The following is an 18,325-nucleotide window of genomic DNA, read 5'->3' as shown; positions in this document are numbered from 1 at the left end:
CACTTAAACCATCCATTAAGACCAGTCTTCAAAGCCTGCCCTCAAACACCCTGTCCCCGCTATCCAATCATTCCTGCTGTGGTCCTCCCTCCTCCTGACCAGCAGGAATCACTTCTAAGACACACTTCAAACCCTGGCACACAATTACAGCAGTTTCCTACTGATCCCATTACTCTTGTGCAGACCCCAGCACAACCACCTGGGCTGCATTTCAGGCAGATGATCTTTCCCTTCTTCTACAGTTGTCTCTGATTAGAATAATTTCAGAAAGTCCTTGGAGAAGAAAGAAGATGGAGGAAGATTGAAGCAGGGTCATGTAACAGGATGTAAAGTGGGAAAAGCAGGTTGCAAGGTTACAGAAAGCAGTGACTCTTTAAAACTTAGCTGCACACTAGCCTGTAGTGAAATTTAAATAGCTGGTAACCAATAGCTGTGGATCTTTACCACCTCCAGTATTTCCCATAGCAACAAAACAAAAAACCAAAAAAAAAACCCCAAAAAAACCCACACAAACAAAACCAAAAAAAAAAACCCAACCAAAAAACCCCAAACTGTAAAAAAAAAAAAAAAAAAAAGAGAGAGAAAAAAAAGAGAGAACTCAAGGAGATGAGAAAACAGCGGCATGAGAAGAAAAACCCTTGGGATCATAGGCAAAAACTGCAGAGGTGTTCCCTGGGTGGGGCTCTGGTGGCCAGCCTGCGATCACTGTAACTGTATAAAGCCCACAGCTCTGAGAAATAAGAACAGAGCAGCAAGGTCATTGTAAAAGCTTGGAAGAAAACAGAGAATGATAAGATGTTACCAGAACCAATGCAACACCAGACTGGTGGCTCTTGACCCAAAAAAGTACTTCCCACAGGTTTTCCCAATGACTTAGACTGATTTCTGCACTTGGCCACCAGACAGTGAGATTCAGCACTCAAAAAAGAGGATGGAAGGTGGTTGTTTTGTTGTGTATTGCTACACAGCACAAAAGCAAGCTTGGCTCAAGAGGTATGTATAAATCACATCTAAATGGCAAGAATTTATTTATGATCTGTCCTTGACTCCTTCAACTAAAAAACTACTTTTGCTAAAAGTGGACCACACACATTTGAAAGAAATCACGTCCTTTCATATGGGCCACTCAAGAAAAGGTACAGAGGGAAACATCAGAGAGAGAAAAAAATGTACAGAAGTCCAAATATTTATTTTCGAATGTGATTTTTAATTTTTTTTTAAGGAAAAAGGCAAATGATTGAAATCTTAACATTTTTGCATCTGAGTAGCAGTTTAAAATCAATTTTGGCAGCAAACCAGTCTTATTTCCAGGAGCAAAACAGCAAGTCAGAAGACAAGAGCAGAGCTTTTGGGCATTAACAAGGGACAGAAGGGCTCCCTTTAAGCTCCACCTCAATGAGAGACTTGCTGTTGAAGAATCAAGCAGCATTTTGAGGTATTCCCATGAATGGTGGAAGAAAGGCAGGGAAGGGGCAGGCTTGAGACCCTGCAAGTACAAGGTGTTCTTGTAATACTGTTGGCTGTCCTTAGAAAGGGTTGGTGGGGAAGACATAATATCTGAGAGCATTTATCTCTTTTCTCTCTATCTCCATCTCTCTTTTATTTTAATTGTCAACAAAGCATGTGGAAAGATTACAGCTTTTTTTCCCTGAATAGAAAAGGAACATGTTCTCAAATCTCAAAGTTTTGCAGGACAAAAAACTCCTCTCTGCCCAGCTCAAAGGAAAAACCAAATCACCTACAGGACCTGCACAGGCACACTCAGGAAATATGACCCAACCAAGAGCTTACTAATGCTACCATAAAAGAATTTTTCAGCCCCTGCAGAATTCATGTACCTTTCTTTGCTCTATGACTTTGGCAGTTTCTTCCATATTCCAAGCAATAAGTCTTGTCTGCTGCATTTCTTTTCTTGCATGGCTACTTTTATACAACTGAAATATTTTCCTGTGATCATTCTTTGTCATAGATATGTGTCAGACTTCAAAGAAATAGTCAGACTACTATATTTGTAATTTTTCCTCCCATATCCCCTGTACTGGTTCAGCAATTGGTATTTTCCAGTCTCAATATTTTTTCCTATTCTTTCTAGAAGGTTTCTATATTATTATTTTAATTCCTCATGCATTAAAATGGAAAATTCACAATAAAAACTTATCTTTCCCTTCCCAAGATAATCTAAAATAAGAATATAATTTCTTATATATAGTGTCCTAGATTAAAGATATTTTGAACTGAGAAATTTGGCTGGTAGTATTTGATTCCTGCAGCTGTTTTCATAGCTGGAAAGGAAAGAAGAGAGTTTCTACATGCAGCACTGAGACAACTGAGACCTTGAGGGTAGAGTCTGAATAAAATCATATGAAATGTCTCTGCTGCAAGACACAACCCATACCAACATCACAGTGCACCCAGGACCTGACCCATCCTCACTGACATTAAATCAAAGCCAGCAATATCCATGTGGATACTGCCAGGAGACCTTCCCACCCTCACCCCACTGCCTGGGATCTGATCAAAGCACTCACAGAATCCTGGGCATGGTATCCCAGCAGCCTTACCATATGGAGGCACTAAAGCTGGCCAGAGGGAAAAAGCATCTTCTCTGCAGCCTGCTCAGTGATGGGCTGTCCATCCCCTTCACCTGGGCAAGGCAGCAAGTGCCAGCAACCATTTCCCTTCCCATGCAGAATGCCAGGGACTGGGGCCACTATGTGTCCAACAGGATGGAGAAGCCCTGTAGATGCAAAGCAGACACTGAGAGCTCCCACTTCCACATCTCACAAAAGACAGGAAATGGGAGTCTTCCTCATGGCCTTGCTCAAAAGCAAGTCTGGCTTGCCATGCGTGGCCAAAAGTTGGGGGATGAAAGCTCCCAAAGATGCCATCACCCTTTTCTTCACAGTCTAGGGAGGGAAGAGAGGGAAAAGGGAGACTGCTCACCTCACAGGTACATGGTGAGCTTGGCTCAGCTCTCTAGGAGGGATACTTCTGTGTCCTTGTCCCATGTAGGTCCTACTTCAAAGTCAGAATTTCCCTTTCTCTGTCCTTTTCAGCTGATCATGACTGTCACTTGCGTCTTATGGAAGACCAAGTTGCCAGAGCATGTAGGGTCAGCTGGTGGTTCAGAAGATGCAAAATGAAAGGGTTTCAAGCACATTGGTCTTGGGCTTGCAGATAATTTCTCTTCCCCTATCCTAACAGGTAGTACTGACAAGCACATTCAAGAATACAAAGCTGCTTTATGACTCCCAGACGCCCACACGTACTAGGACTTTTTCTGCACCAATTTATGAACCTGTAGTTCGAAGACAAGTAGTGACAACTAATGCAAAGATACCCAGTGACCCTGTTTGCCACAATTCACATGTGCACAATAAATACATAGCCCCCATATCAAATGCAAAGCATATAATCAGCTTCTCTGCTCTACCAAAACAAATTTACTCAAGACCACATCCCAAATAAATTATATACAACTTGAGCTCCGTAGTACCCCACAAAGAGCCAACCTCCAGCTCTGTAGGTCTGCAGCAGTATGTAACCTACTTTGTTTGGCAGAGGAGGTGTTCTGATGTGCCACCTGTGCAAAGAACCACCTCTATCTCCAGTGCATTTCTGGAAACTGATCCTGTTTAATCTGCTTCATTAGTACTTGTTAGGAGAAACAACAGCCCTCATTAAAATGTTCAGCTGAGCTACTCTTACCAGAAATTTTGGCTCACAGAAGTCTCACTATGGAGCTGAAAAGAGAGGGGGAGAGGGGGGAAACCTACTGCTAGCATAGATTGTGTGTTTGTCTTTGGCAAAAAAAAGAAAAGGCAACCATGAGAATCTCTTCCTCAGCAAAGACCAAGTTCAGGGCTGCTTTCCATGCTGACTTCACAAATTAAGCTTGTATAAAAGTGATGACTTTTGGGTTGAGGGATAGCCAGTCAAAGAGGTAACCAACACACAGCTGAAAACTTAGATACACAGAAATCTCTACCCATAGCAGAGGTTGGAATTAGATGATTTAAGGTCACTTCCAACCCAAAACATTAGACAGTTCCATGATTCTATGAAATACCTATGACATCTTCATTGAAAGCTGGGAAAGGAAATGATTGTCAAAAAAAATTCAAAAAAATTTTTAAAACCCCTCAACAATTAAATCAACCATTGGACCAGGATGCAGTGTGGAATATATCTTGAAAAAGAGACTAAATAATAAGGACACTGTCCAAAGTAGGCAATAACTAGAGAAAAGCAAAGACTTTCTAAAACAGCTCTGCTGCTTATCTGCACATCTGCAGTGAAATGGAAAAAAAGAAAAGGCAGATTTCGATAACAGTAAAAACAGAGAGAAAGATTACTTGCCTGCTTGTGGAAGGCCTTGGGTGGACATGGCAGAAGAAGGGATGAGCTTTGGCTGACAGTGTCATTAGATGAAAGTAATTCCAAGACAGAAAAGGTGGTGATGATTAAGAGATGGATGGACAGATGGGGGCAACAGTGAGACACAGTCTGTATCCAAGTCAAAGGACAATATAATCTCAACAACCTGAGGGAAATAATATGATCTGTATCAGGCCAAAACCAGAGCCCAGCCTATTTTCCATTGCCACTTTACTTCTTTCTAAAGACCTGACAACACTGAAGTCTAACCTGAAATAACACACTGCAAGTTTTCCTTTCCAAGGGGGAGGAAAGAGAGGATGTAATCCAACCATACAGATTCTCTTTTGCCGTAGCACAGCTCTCGTAAACTTCCAGTCCTGTTTAATGTTTTGAAAAGAAGAGATAGGGTAGAGATTACTATTATCCTCATGGGCAGGTGCAGGGGCTCAGCCTCCTGCTCAGGTTTGCTTGACTGCACCCATGAGAACACCCTTGAAGTCAGCTCCCTCCAGCTAGGGAAAGCATGAGACTGTGGCATGAGAACAAGGTGACACCAAGGGTCTGGGGGACCACCATGGGGCTGTAAACAAGTGTCCCTACCCAGCTCAGCCTATTGCCCCACCAAGTGCACCAAGGTCACAAATTCTGCAAGTTATGTAATAAAACCCCTTCTAAATAGTTAAAAGACCTATCCCCTGACAATTCTTGCACGCTATTTAAAACTCCTCTCAAGGAAGAAAAACAGGAGACTCGATGCACAGAAATACATCCCCCCACCTGGAAATAATGCTATAAAAAGGAAGTCACTTAAAATAGGAGTTGGGCTGCAACAACATTCAATTCCAGCTTCCCAGGCTCTGTGTGGATCCAGAGCCCAGACTGTAATAATCATTCCTATTTCAGCAGCAGGAGGAAACAAGACAGGTCAGTGTGTGATGGTTTAGTTGTTAGTGGTTGCTCAACATTTAGAGGCAGAGTATCCCCTACATTTTGGGACCCTCCAGTTCCATCATTTGCATGTGATACAGAGGCCGGAACATCCATAGCCAGTCAATTCTTCATTTTGTGCTGCTCAGTGACTACCCACAGCATCAGGGCAGTTTCCAACAAAGATCTCCTGCTGAGCACTGCCCAATTCTGTCAACTGCACAAAAAGGGAGAATACATAGACAGAACTTAGGAGGCAGCTTTGCAGGTGCTCCACACATTGTGATGGAGTCAGAAGGTGAATTAGGGTCAATAGTGTTTTGTTTCATTTGCATGTCGCTCCCCTCCCCATCAGTCAAAACCGATTGCATGGCTGTAGGGATGTAAAAGGTGCCTCTGCCCTTTCAGGCAGTCATTTCTCCTATTAGCATTTGGCAGGGTTTGATCTCTGTCTGTAGTATTTCAAGGGCTGAAATCTGGCTTGTACTGGATCTGAAAAATCAAAAGGTGGCCTATGACTGTAGTCACAACAGCCAACCAAGCAAGTCAAATTCCTTGAACTCATTTCCACAAACAAACAAGAATCTCGAATGAGGCAGGAGATCACTAGAAGAACGTGAAAGAAAAGGGATAAACACACTCTTTGGCTCAGCTCTTGTAAGCCATCGTATTACATGCTTGTGGTTAGAGGGAGATGTTTTATTGGAGAAAATGCTACCAAGCAACTTTTCTACATAAAAAAACTAATTAATGGAGAATAACCCTGGGAAACAGCTGGAAATGACTGCAACTAAACCTCAATGCAAAGTGCTAAGCCCCAGAAGAGACACTGTTGCAATATGGCCTTGTACATTGCATGACTTCCCCTTCCGATCACTCATCCCACTCCAGTGTTCACTGAAATCATGCTTGTAGATCCTGAGACATCAGAAGTATAAAAGCTTGCTATACCACATCAATAATAGTTCTGCTAAGAAGGTTTAAAAAGTGTTTTTGCCTGATTAAAAAAAAAAAAAGTGGTTTGAGAAATGGAGATGAATAAAGTTCCACTAAAAAAAGACTGAATTCACTTTTTGAATAGTGAACCAAGGGAGCAAACAAGAACATGGGCTTCATGGTGGGTTACTTAAAAGCAGTTAAAAACAGGTGAATTCAGTAGGGTATCCTTTAATTTTCCATCTGTATTTTAACTTCAAGTTGTCTTCCTTACTCTGGGCTCTCTTCTCAAAGGTGCAGTAAAAAAACCTCAAAAAATTCATAATATTCCTCTGTATCATCTTTTTTTTCCCTTGGCTGCCTCTCTTACCTGAAAAAAAATACAATAAGATCTGTTTGAGGTGGCCTGGTCATGTTGACAAGCGAGTCTTTAACCAGAAGTAACACAAGTATAATCAAAACCACATGGCACTATTTCAGGGAAGTATGTGAGCCGCTGGAGTGAAGGATCTACTGCATATGGAAAAATTGGTGTCTCTCTGCTGTATTCCTCCAAAATGGCACAAATAATCTTCCAAGGTTTTAGGACTGAAGTTTGCTGGCTTGGATGACTTATTTACATTCATTATTTATTTACATAACATTTATTTCCATTCAGCCTTACCTGTATAAGAAAATATTTGACCATCCTTATCCTCAACATTAGTGAGAAATACCTTACCTTCTTTTACCCAGCTCTCAGAAGTAGTTTCTCTTGGATAAATGCAGGAAGAAATAGCAAGCAGAGATCTCACATGGCCTCTAGGCTACAAATGGGTCGTTATCTACACAATGCTTTTCTTCCAAAAACCCACACATTGTCAAGGTTATTTATAGGACATCTCTTAGCAGTAGCAGCTACCATTAAAAAACAGCCAGTAAATTTCAGGGGTGCACTGAATGCAAAGATGATTCTTTTTTTTTGCACTTTTACTGGGTAACTTGGGAGGTTTTGTCTATGACCTTGGAGTTTTGTGGGGCCCTCAAAGTCAAAATAATAAAATTTACACTGTTAAACATTATTTATTGAGCTGAGAGGTTGCAGCATCATGTCTGGAATGATGGGTAACTTTTTAGCAAACACCCTTTGCTGCTGAACAGGGGGTGGATTGTGTTGTGGTGTGTTGCAATATCCTGTTTTACCTTCTCCCTTCCCCCTCGCCCCTCGCTGAGTGTGCCCTGTCAATCAGGCTAACATACCAGCAAGGCGTCGTGTGATAGGTGACCCTAGTACCTGGAGACCCTGCCCCTTCACCTGGTTGGTGACTCACCTGTCCCCTCCCCTTCCCCTGTCCTGAGCTTAAAATGTGAATGAGACCATGCGGCCTTTATTCTGTTATCAGCAGTAGCCCAGTGCAGACATATCTGTGCTCATGGAATAAACATCTGGCTACCTTCTAGCAGAATCCGCTCCCTTCTTTTCTTCACCATCGCCAGAAGCTCTCCCCTGAGGAGAACGGAGTCCTGTCTTGTGCCCCGCTGCACTCTGCCGCCAGCCAAGGTATCTTTGAGGTAAAACACCGCAGAGCTGCCTGTGGCCCAGCAGCGAAGGTCAGAACTGGCCTGGGCACCATCTAACTGGTTATATTGGGATACATATTCCAATATATTGGCGTCCCTGTGGGTGGGCAAGCGACCCTGAGCCCAAAAACAGACTCGCAGTTCCTCAGAGAAGCTTCTGCCAGCCGTGCATCCAGCTGGAAGGGCTTTGGTTGCATTGCCCTCAGCTAGAGACTTTGGGAATACTCCCAGAAGAAGTTTCGTGGACTGTTCGGCGCCTTCTGGAAAGCCCAGCTTCATTGTGGTGAGCATATTTTCCAGAGGAAGAAAAGGGTAGCTTCTCTTACACCCAGAGAGAAGTCCTTTTCCGGTGGAGACCTGCCTGTACCCAGCCTACAGCTTCCATTTCACGTGAGTATCTCTGCTTTCGGTAGAGCAGAAGCTCAAAAACAGACTCTGCCGCGAGTTCTGTTCCTTTTTGCCTTTGCATTTTGGCTGCGCAGCCCCACAGACGAGAATTCATAGCGTTCTAGTGTTAGCTTTCCTGCTGCGTGTTTCACTGTTTTTTAGAATTCGCGCCGGAGAGGGATCGCTCTCTGCCCTTCCCCCCCCCCGGCTCAGCAGCGTGTTCAGACACGTGTTAGGAGATTTTCTTTCTCTTTCTCTTTGCGGGAGAGGGGGGGGCTCTCTTTCCACGTGGCCAGGGGACCTGCGGGGTCGGGAGTGCTCTGCACACGCGGCGGCGGGGGGGGGGGCGTCCCGGTTTCGGTTGCCACGTGGAGTGGCTGCTGTCTCTGCTCCGCACGGCGGCTGCATTCCACCGCGGGGGAGGCTTTGTTTCTGCCTCTGCTCGGCAGGGCGTGCCCTGCTCCTGCTGCTGCTGCTGCCCGGGAATTTTAAAAGCAGTATATACAGCTGCATTGTGAAGCTTTTGTCTGCTCGTTATCGCTTTCTATCTGTGGTTTTTTTTAGAAATTGGTAGCTGATTTTAGCTTTGTTTTTGGTCAGGCGGGATTAAGTACTTTGCTTTTTAACATGGGTTCCAAACTTAGCATTGTACAAAGGGGAGTGTATTATGATATTGTTAGCATTTTAATCAAGAGTAATGTGAAATTCTCTAAAGGAAAATTGAAACAGTTTATAAGATGGCTTTTTCTGCAGTTCCCAAACATTTCCCCTGAAGAAATCCACAATATTCAATTCTGGGATAAAGTTGGGAATGAATTGATAACCTTAGGACAATCTGGCAAATTACCCTCAGCTAAATTTGTGTTCTGGAGTTTGCAAATTCGAACAGCATTGCTCAAACAAAAAGAAATGGAGAAAAAGCCAAATGTAAAGCCATGTACCTCTGCTCTCCCTGTTCCTCCCTCTCCCTCTAAAACCCCTAAACCTCTTTCCCCAAAAAAATCCCGAGCACGTGTTAGCTTTTCGGAGAGCAGTGATGTCCAAAATGGCCCCCAGTCCCTAGGGGGTCCACAAGATGGTGGATGCCACGTGGCATCTTCCCAAACCGGGTCTTCTTCTTCCCAAAATCCTCTTAAGCATTCCAAAATTCCATCCCCATCCCCCTCTCCTCCTGTTCCTCGTGACACCTTTCCCCCTCCCCCCGCCTTTCCTGCAGTACCCTCAGCTCCGCCCCTCTACTCCTCCCAGGGGGCGGTTGCTGACGTGATGTCACCAGGTGACCCCGCCCCTTGTTCCCACGGTATCCCCGCCCCCTGCCAGCCCCTTGACCCCGCCCCCTGTTCCCACAGTTTCCCCGCCCCTTGCTGGCTCCCTTTCCCCGCCCCCTCCCCGGGTTCCCACGGTGGGGACACACCCACTGCCTGTCCCCAAACCTGTAGCTGTGATCCCAATGCTTCTGATTCAAGGGATACAGAGCAGGGGACAGCAGACCCAATGCATGGTGCCATGTTGTCACTGGCTCCTGTTACGTTTCAGCCTACAGCTCAAGCAGGAGCAGCCCCAACTGCTAATTGGAGTTCTTTTGGACGACAATTGATTAAAGAGATCTGTAAATCTCATAAAGAATATGGTCCACACAGTCCATATTTCCGTGGCCTTTTAAATTCTGAATTAAGTAGGACTATTGTAGTTCCACATGATTTAAAACAACTGTTTTCATGTCTCATGACATCCACAGAATTCAAATTATGGGAATCAGCATTGAAACAACTGCTGAAAGATGCTCTCCCAGGCTTACAGGCTGATCCAAACACAGCAAAAGACAACAATGATAACCCCATTACTATTGACCACCTCTGTGGTGAGGGTCAATGGTCTTCTCCCTCAGTCCAAGCTGCTGCAATTCCTGCAGAAACACTTGAGAAAGTAAAGGAAGCAGCTGAAAAAGCATTCTTTTCCCTCCAACCTGAGGGGCCTTTTGAGCCCTATAGTAAAATCAAACAACTACCATCAGAGCCTTTTGTGAAATTTGTAGAAAGGCTAACTAGAGCCATTGAAATACAAGTTAAAAAGGAAAATGCAAGGGAAGCAATTTTAGAAGAAATAGCGTTTACAAATGCAAATGAACAGTGTCGAGCAGCAATCCTGAGCCTTCCTATGGAACCTTCCCCTACATTAAAAGATATGCTTCTAGTCTGTAACAGGAAAGTGCCTCTGATGACTGTAGCTGAAGACACCAGACCAAGGCTGCTGCCAAGACCACCTCAGCGCGTTGCTGTTGCCAGCCCTGCACCTTCTCTTTCAGCTCAGCAGTACCCTGGGCAGCAGCGGAGACCGGCAATAGTTGAGCCCACTAAACCATGCCTGCTTTGTAATAAGCTAGGACACTGGAGTAACCAGTGCCCCCTGAAAAGGGAATTTGATGAATTTAAAAATAGCAGGGGAGGAGAACTGCAAGCCCTCCCTGGGGGTCAACAACAAAAAAACGAAGAATAAAGCGCCAGCCTGCCAGGCGTGCAGACATAAAAGGAGCAGGCCAAGAGAATAAGGGTAGCAAAATAAATCAAGCACGCGATAATATTAACATTTGTGTAAGTGAAGCAGGTGTTTCAAAGACCAAGTCTGCTAGTCCACTGTTGAAAGTGAAACAAAATAACCTTTGTTATGATTTAAGTAATTCTGTATTAACCGCATCTTCTGTCAATGAGCCTTACAGGTTGCAGCTGACAGAGTCACTCCACCTGAAGGACACTGACTGGCATATTGTCTCTGTAAATCCTGAACAGAAAGGTACTTGGAACCAAATTCGTTGTAAGTACATCATCACTGGGGACAAAAACACACCACAAGAGATCGAAATTGCTCCGGGAATAACAACATCAGATCCCAAGCAATTTGTTCTCAGCCTGCACTGTTTCCACCCACCCCTGTTTCTTCCCAAGGGACAAATTGTTGCTCAAGCTATCCCTGTGCCATCTTTACCTGAAAATGTTGATAAACAAGGGCCCACAGTCGCCCGGGTCCAAGTTATTGGGACAGATAAACCCAAATTGTGGTGCAATGTCAGTGGGGGTGGGGAGTCTAAACGCATTGAGATGCTTGTAGACACAGGTGCAGACTGCACAGTGATTCCAGTACAAGACTGGCCAGCTCACTGGCCTTTACAAAATGTTGCTGGTCACCTTCGAGGTGTAGGAGGTCTGCAATTGGCAAGGCAATCCAAAAGCATTATTCAATTCGAGGGTCCAAACGGACGATTGGCAAATATCCGTCCATTTGTGTTAGATTATTCAGAACCTTTGTTAGGGAGAGATTTAATGGCCCAGTGGGGTGTCACAATTAATATTCCAGACTCTCCACAGCATTTTTGTGCAGCAGTCATTAAACAACAGCGCCCCACCCAAAAACTTAAGTGGAAAACAGACGAACCAGTTGATGTGAAACAGTGGCCACTCAGTAAACAAAAAATAAAGGTGCTTGAGGAACTAGTAGAAGAGCAACTAAAAAAGGGCCACATTGTGGAGACCATGTCCCCATGGAACTCTCCAGTGTTTGTCATCCAAAAAGCTGACAAAAAGAGGTGGCGACTTCTCTGTGACCTCCGACAAATTAATAATGTAATTGAAGATATGGGTTCTCCTCAACCTGGTATGCCATCCCCAACAATGCTTCCCCAAGATTGGAAATTAGCTGTTATTGATATTAAAGATTGTTTTTTCCAAATCCCATTGCACCCTGACGATGCACCGCGTTTGGCATTCTCTGTCCCTTCTATCAATTCAGAAGCTCCTATGAAAAGGTACCATTGGACCGTTCTTCCTCAGGGCCTAAAGGTATCTCCAGCTATCTGCCAGTGGTATGTCTCTTCCCTGCTTTCCCCAGTTCGTGCAGCCGCAGAGAAGGCCATCATCTACCATTATATGGATGATATCCTTGTGTGTGCCCCCAATGATGATTTACTAACACATGCGCTTGACCTAACGATCGATGCATTGATTGTTGCAGGGTTCGAGCTCCAGGAACAGAAAATTCAAAAGATGCCACCTTGGAAGTATTTGGGCTTAGAAATTGGAAATAGGACCATTGTTCCTCAAAAACTAGAAATCAATCCAAGGATCAAGACCCTTGCGGATGTCCACAAGTTGTGTGGGTCTTTGAATTGGGTAAGACCATGGCTTGGTCTGACTAATGAGGACCTTGCCCCTCTTTTCAATTTATTGAAAGGGGGAGAGGACCCAGGTGCTCCTAGGTCTATTACCCCAGAGGCACGGAAAGCTCTAGAAAAGGTTCAGATTGCAATGTCCACAAGACAGGCCCACCGATGCCGGCCTGATCTGCCATTCAAATTTATCATCCTAGGTAAGTTGCCACACCTCCATGGAATTATTTTCCAGTGGGAGGAAAAACAAACACCTAAGGCAAAAGACACACCAAAAAAGGACCGGGACCAGAGGGACTCTCTCTTGATCATAGAATGGGTTTTCCTCAGTCACAAAAGGTCCAAGAGACTGACAAAGCCTCAGGAACTGGTAGCAGAACTGATCCGGAAAGCAAGGACCCGGATCAGGGAGTTAGCAGGATGTGATTTTAAGTGCATTCACATTCCAGTTGAGTTAAAATCAGGTCAAAATACTATGAAAATACTGGAACAATTGTTTCAAGAAAATGAAGTGTTGCAGTTTGCTCTGGATTCCTACTCAGGACAATTTTCGGTAGCACGGCCCGCTTGCAAATTGTTTGAACAAGATGTTCAATTTGCTTTAAAATTAAGAACTGCTCTAAGTAGGAGACCTTTAAAAAGGGCTCTAATTGTCTTTACAGATGCGTCCGGGAGGGCCCACAAGTCTGTTATGACTTGGAAAGATCCTCAAACCCAGCAGTGGGAGACGGACATTGCTGAGTTGGAAGGTTCACCTCAGGTTGCTGAATTAGCTGCAGTTGTTAGGGCTTTTGAAAGGTTCTCAGAACCATTTAATCTGATTACAGACTCTGCATATGTGGCAGGAGTAGTATCCAGAGCAGATCAAGCAATACTGCAAGATGTATCTAACATTGCACTTTTTGAATTGCTTTCCAAACTGGTAAAGTTAGTCACTCACCGAGAGCAACCCTTTTATGTGATGCATGTCAGGTCACACACTGACTTGCCAGGGTTTATTGCTGAAGGCAACAGAAGGGCAGATGCTCTTGCTGCACCTGCAGTGATGGCCACTCTCCCAAATGTTTTTGAACAGGCAAAAATCAGCCACCAGCTTTTCCACCAAAATGCACCTGGCCTGGTTCGCCAGTTTAACATCACTCGAGAACAGGCCAAAGCTATTGTGGCCACGTGCCCAAATTGCCAACAACATGCACTCCCTACAGTGAGTACGGGAGCAAACCCAAGGGGACTGAACAGTTGTGAACTGTGGCAAACAGATGTAACACACATACAGGCTTTTGGACGGCAGAAATATGTTCATGTTAGTGTAGATACCTTTTCTGGAGCGGTCTATGCTTCTGCCCACACAGGAGAGTCATCTATTGATGCTATTAAGCACCTCTTACAGGCCTTTTCTTTCATGGGCATCCCCAAGGAGCTGAAAACTGATAATGGGCCTGCTTATAAATCCAAGGAATTCGGGAGCTTCCTGCAGCAATGGGGAGTAGAGCACAAAACTGGCATCCCCTACTCCCCTACAGGTCAAGCCATTGTAGAAAGAACTCACCGTGATATTAAAAGGGTCCTGGACCAGCAACAACAGGTTCTGAAGGTAGAACCTCCCCACATCCGGTTATCCAGGGCACTATTCACAATCAATTTTCTGAATTGTTCTTTTGACAGCCTGAACCCACCCATCCTACGCCACTTTGGGGGGAGCAGTCACAGGTTGATGAAAGAAAAACCTCCGGTTTTAGTAAAGGATCCTGAGACTTGGAAAATGGTGGGACCTTACAAATTGGTTACTTGGGGACGTGGATACGCCTGTGTGTCCACCCCCTCTGGTTTAAGGTGGGTTCCTTCCAAATGGGTAAAGCCCTATGTTCCCAAAGTCTCAGAGAAATCTGCAGAAGCACCCCAGGTTGCTCACGCTGCCTGGAGAAGAAAACGCCGCACGCGTTCTCTGGAGGAAATTCCATTTAAGCCTCCTATCTGGAATAGTTTGTAATATATGTTTGTCTCAAGTTTTTGTACCAGTTTAGATCCCACTGTTCGTGTGTAGCCTCGAGACGTCATGAGACCGAGCCTGCTTCTCGTCCTACTCGTGATCATCCCACCTGCAATCTCCTACATAGTACTGCAGCCCAAACCACATATGGACTACCTCGATAAAGGTTCTCAGACATCAACAGAGAAACTGACAACGAGCTGAATGGACTTTTCAATGGCTAAAGACTCTCGGGCTGGTTGGGATCTATTCTGAAAACTGTAATTTTAGTGCTGTTTATTTTAGTTGTAGTTATTGTAGTTTTTAGCATTGTTTTTGGAGTAATCAGACGCATGGTTCTCAAGTTATTCTCAAGCTCATCTCCCCCTCCTGAGGTCTACCATTTGGAAGCCCTCAGTGCTCCAGTGGATGACCTAGAAGCCTCAGTAGAATCATTCTGCACCATAAACACAGTCCTCTTCTTTTTAAACAAAACTAGGGGGAGATGTTGTGGTGTGTTGCAATATCCTGTTTTACCTTCTCCCTTCCCCCTCGCCCCTCGCTGAGTGTGCCCTGTCAATCAGGCTAACATACCAGCAAGGCGTCGTGTGATAGGTGACCCTAGTACCTGGAGACCCTGCCCCTTCACCTGGTTGGTGACTCACCTGTCCCCTCCCCTTCCCCTGTCCTGAGCTTAAAATGTGAATGAGACCATGCGGCCTTTATTCTGTTATCAGCAGTAGCCCAGTGCAGACATATCTGTGCTCATGGAATAAACATCTGGCTACCTTCTAGCAGAATCCGCTCCCTTCTTTTCTTCACCATCGCCAGAAGCTCTCCCCTGAGGAGAACGGAGTCCTGTCTTGTGCCCCGCTGCACTCTGCCGCCAGCCAAGGTATCTTTGAGGTAAAACACCGCAGAGCTGCCTGTGGCCCAGCAGCGAAGGTCAGAACTGGCCTGGGCACCATCTAACTGGTTATATTGGGATACATATTCCAATAGGATTGCAAGCCGAAAATCGCCTTGTGCTTTTGGGAAGTTGGGGTTTAGTTAAGAGAGATTTTTCAAAGGTGTTGCTGACAGGTAACAGCTTAAATGCCCCTTAGTGCTTTTGAAAACCTCTTCTCCTTTATGAACCAGTTCAGCCCCTTTACCAGGTCCAGCCCCTTTACACTGCTCAGGCAAAGCGGCGCCCTGGTTAACTATTTGAGACTCAAAGCGGTGCCAGGAACTCCCATGTCTGCATTTACACACTTTTCTGGGCATGCTGTCAGGCCGAGACAGCTTTGCACCATGTGTGGGCAGCTACCAGAAGAGTTCAGCACATCCTCTCTTAGAGGATATCTTGCAATAAGGTCTAGAACAAGCTCCAAGATCCCTTTTCTCCATGTTGCTCAGAACTTCCCTCGGGTTGGCTGCAAATGCCTAGTGCTTCTTTTCTTCTCTTCCTCCAGCTCTTAAATGGGAATGAGCCATTTTTATTTGAACACTTGGCTTTCCTTGCAGTAGTTCTCAAGAAAAAGTCAGTAGAAGCCTTAGAAGCTGGCTGTGCAAGCAGATAGGACACAGGACTGGTAGTCAGAGATTACAGCTTTCATCCCAGCCCTGCTTCTAGGTGGGTATTACGTGCAGAAGGACTCTTTACCCCTCATTTCCATGCCAAATATTTGGACTGGAAGCACTTTGGCTTAAGGATAACTCCTTCTTACATTTTTGGACAACATCAACCTTGGCAGAACTTTGCTTTTAAGTGAATCCAACCACAGCAGTAAAAGGCAGCCCATAGACAAGGCCTCAGGATAATGAACAAGATCATTACAGTACACAAATGGTTTTAAGCTGAAGACACCAAGAACTAAAGCCACTGAAGTTAAAAAAGTTTCAGCTGAAGACACTGACTGTTTGACCCGATGAAATTAATGATCTTGTGCTTCTCTACAACTTGACTTTTCCCTACTATTTTCACCAAGTCATTCCCACCAAATCATCAATTAAAGATAAAGTTTGCTATTTACACAGTTATGCAGCACTGACACAAAGTATTCCAGCTGTATAAATAAACAATTGGGCAATTGCTTTTGATTTAGGCAATAGTTGTAATTGCTACTATAGGGCTATTTTAAGAAGGTGCTCTTCCTGTTAATGGCTAAAATAAAACAAGTTGATGGATCTGTCATCATTCTTGATGAGTGGATGCCAGCATCACAACTCAATTCAATAAAACTGATTCTCATTAGCACCTTTCTGGCAGTATCTTCATGAAGAAAGGTCCATGCCTGAATCAAGGGGACAACAAGCTTTCCCCTGACTCTATCGCCTCTAGACACTGAAGCTCACAGATATTGCAGTAAAGTCAGTTGGTCTGTGAGTCCAAAACATTTATTTGGAAATTATGATGCCTGGCATTTGTCTGAATGCTACAAAAAATGCTGTGTTAACTCACTACCTTGTTCTTTAAAAACCTGTGGTGTTGACTCAAAAGCATGCAACAAACAAAGCTCAAAACAGGAAACAGACAAAAGGGAATGTGGTGGGGATAATGAGACCAGGCAGAAAATCAACAAGAAACAAGGACATTTTCAAATGATCACATATTCATGGAAGTTTTTAATATTATCTTGAATTCACCTTTCTTCCCTGATCTTGAATCTTTAACTTCCTTCTTGACAGCTAGTATTCTACAGGTAGGGTTGATATACAGAGTCATTCATAAAACTGTGAAAGTAATTTGCTGAAGAGAAATTGCAAAAAGCCTACAACTGTGGTCCAAGCCAGGGGACAGCAAGAAGAACAGCTATGTTAGTTCCTGGCAGAGGAAAGTGGGCAGGGCAGGTCCTGCAGAAACATAGCAATAGGTAACTCTTTTTTAGGACAGATTACAATGGTCATACCCATTGCACAGACTATGAACTTCTACACTTGATTTTCCTCATGCAACTTCTGCTTTATTTACAGAGGGAGAAGAGAGGAAATAAAAGAAAAACAAAACCAAAAAAGAGCAACTTCATGAAAGAACAGGAAGCAAAAGTAAACTAATTTCAAAAATTTTAATGGTCACCTACCCCTTGAAATTGAGAAAGTGCAGAGTAGGATGTGCAAGAAAAAATTCTTCCCATTTAGGAGACACCTGAATACATTCCTGCATAATAGGTGGTGATCAGATTTTAGCTAAAATTAGAGTATAGGGACACAGAAACCCAACAAAGGAGTTGATGTCATATGCCTCTGTGACATGACAGAAACATGGAAAATTTGGAAGTAATACTTAGTTGTGCTGTTCACATGCTTTTCAGAGATGAACTGAGAAACTTTATAAAAACACAACTATGTTAGAGTGATCTTTAACAATTATTTGCGTCCATGGCATTTGTAGGAAGTGGGAAAACCAGCTTGGCCATAAGAAATCCTTCAAGACCTGTTGTCAAATAGGTATTACAGGTGGTTGTCCTCTCTGAAAACAGGTCAGTTTTGAGGGATGCAAGTGTTTGGAAATCAAGAGACAGTCTGATTCTACCTGCATTAAGAAGCACAGGAGGGATGTATTCCCAGATGAAATACATCTCTGAATTTGGTGAGAATACAAATCTGTTGAAAAGAAAAGACTTTTTGGTTGCCTTCCCAAAAGTGTTTTCCAGCCTACACAGCACTTATAAGGAGAAGTAAAAAAAAAAAACCTACAAAAAAAAAACCCAATAAAAAACCCCCAAAAAACCCCCAAACCAACCCGCCCAAATCAAAACAAAGCTCCAACAAACAGTTAAATAGAAGCCTTACAAGGTTTTGCTCAATAAATATGAAAATATCCAAAATGAGGTTGTGTTTGCCAACACCCTGCTGGGGACATCAGCCTGGTGGCTGTGCTGGAGCAGGGTGGGCTCTGAAACACAAGTGGAACTCTGTGAACCCAGGTTTGAGATGGCCACTACTTCTTATTTAGAGGCAGTAGGATGAACTGCTTACAGTTATTTGCTTGGTCCACCCCTAAACTGATTGAGCTGGGATTTACT

This window comes from Zonotrichia albicollis, chromosome 3, assembly GCF_047830755.1.
Source record: "Zonotrichia albicollis isolate bZonAlb1 chromosome 3, bZonAlb1.hap1, whole genome shotgun sequence".
NCBI classification, from domain to species: domain Eukaryota; kingdom Metazoa; phylum Chordata; class Aves; order Passeriformes; family Passerellidae; genus Zonotrichia; species Zonotrichia albicollis.
Note: the sequence above shows the minus strand (reverse complement) of the source record.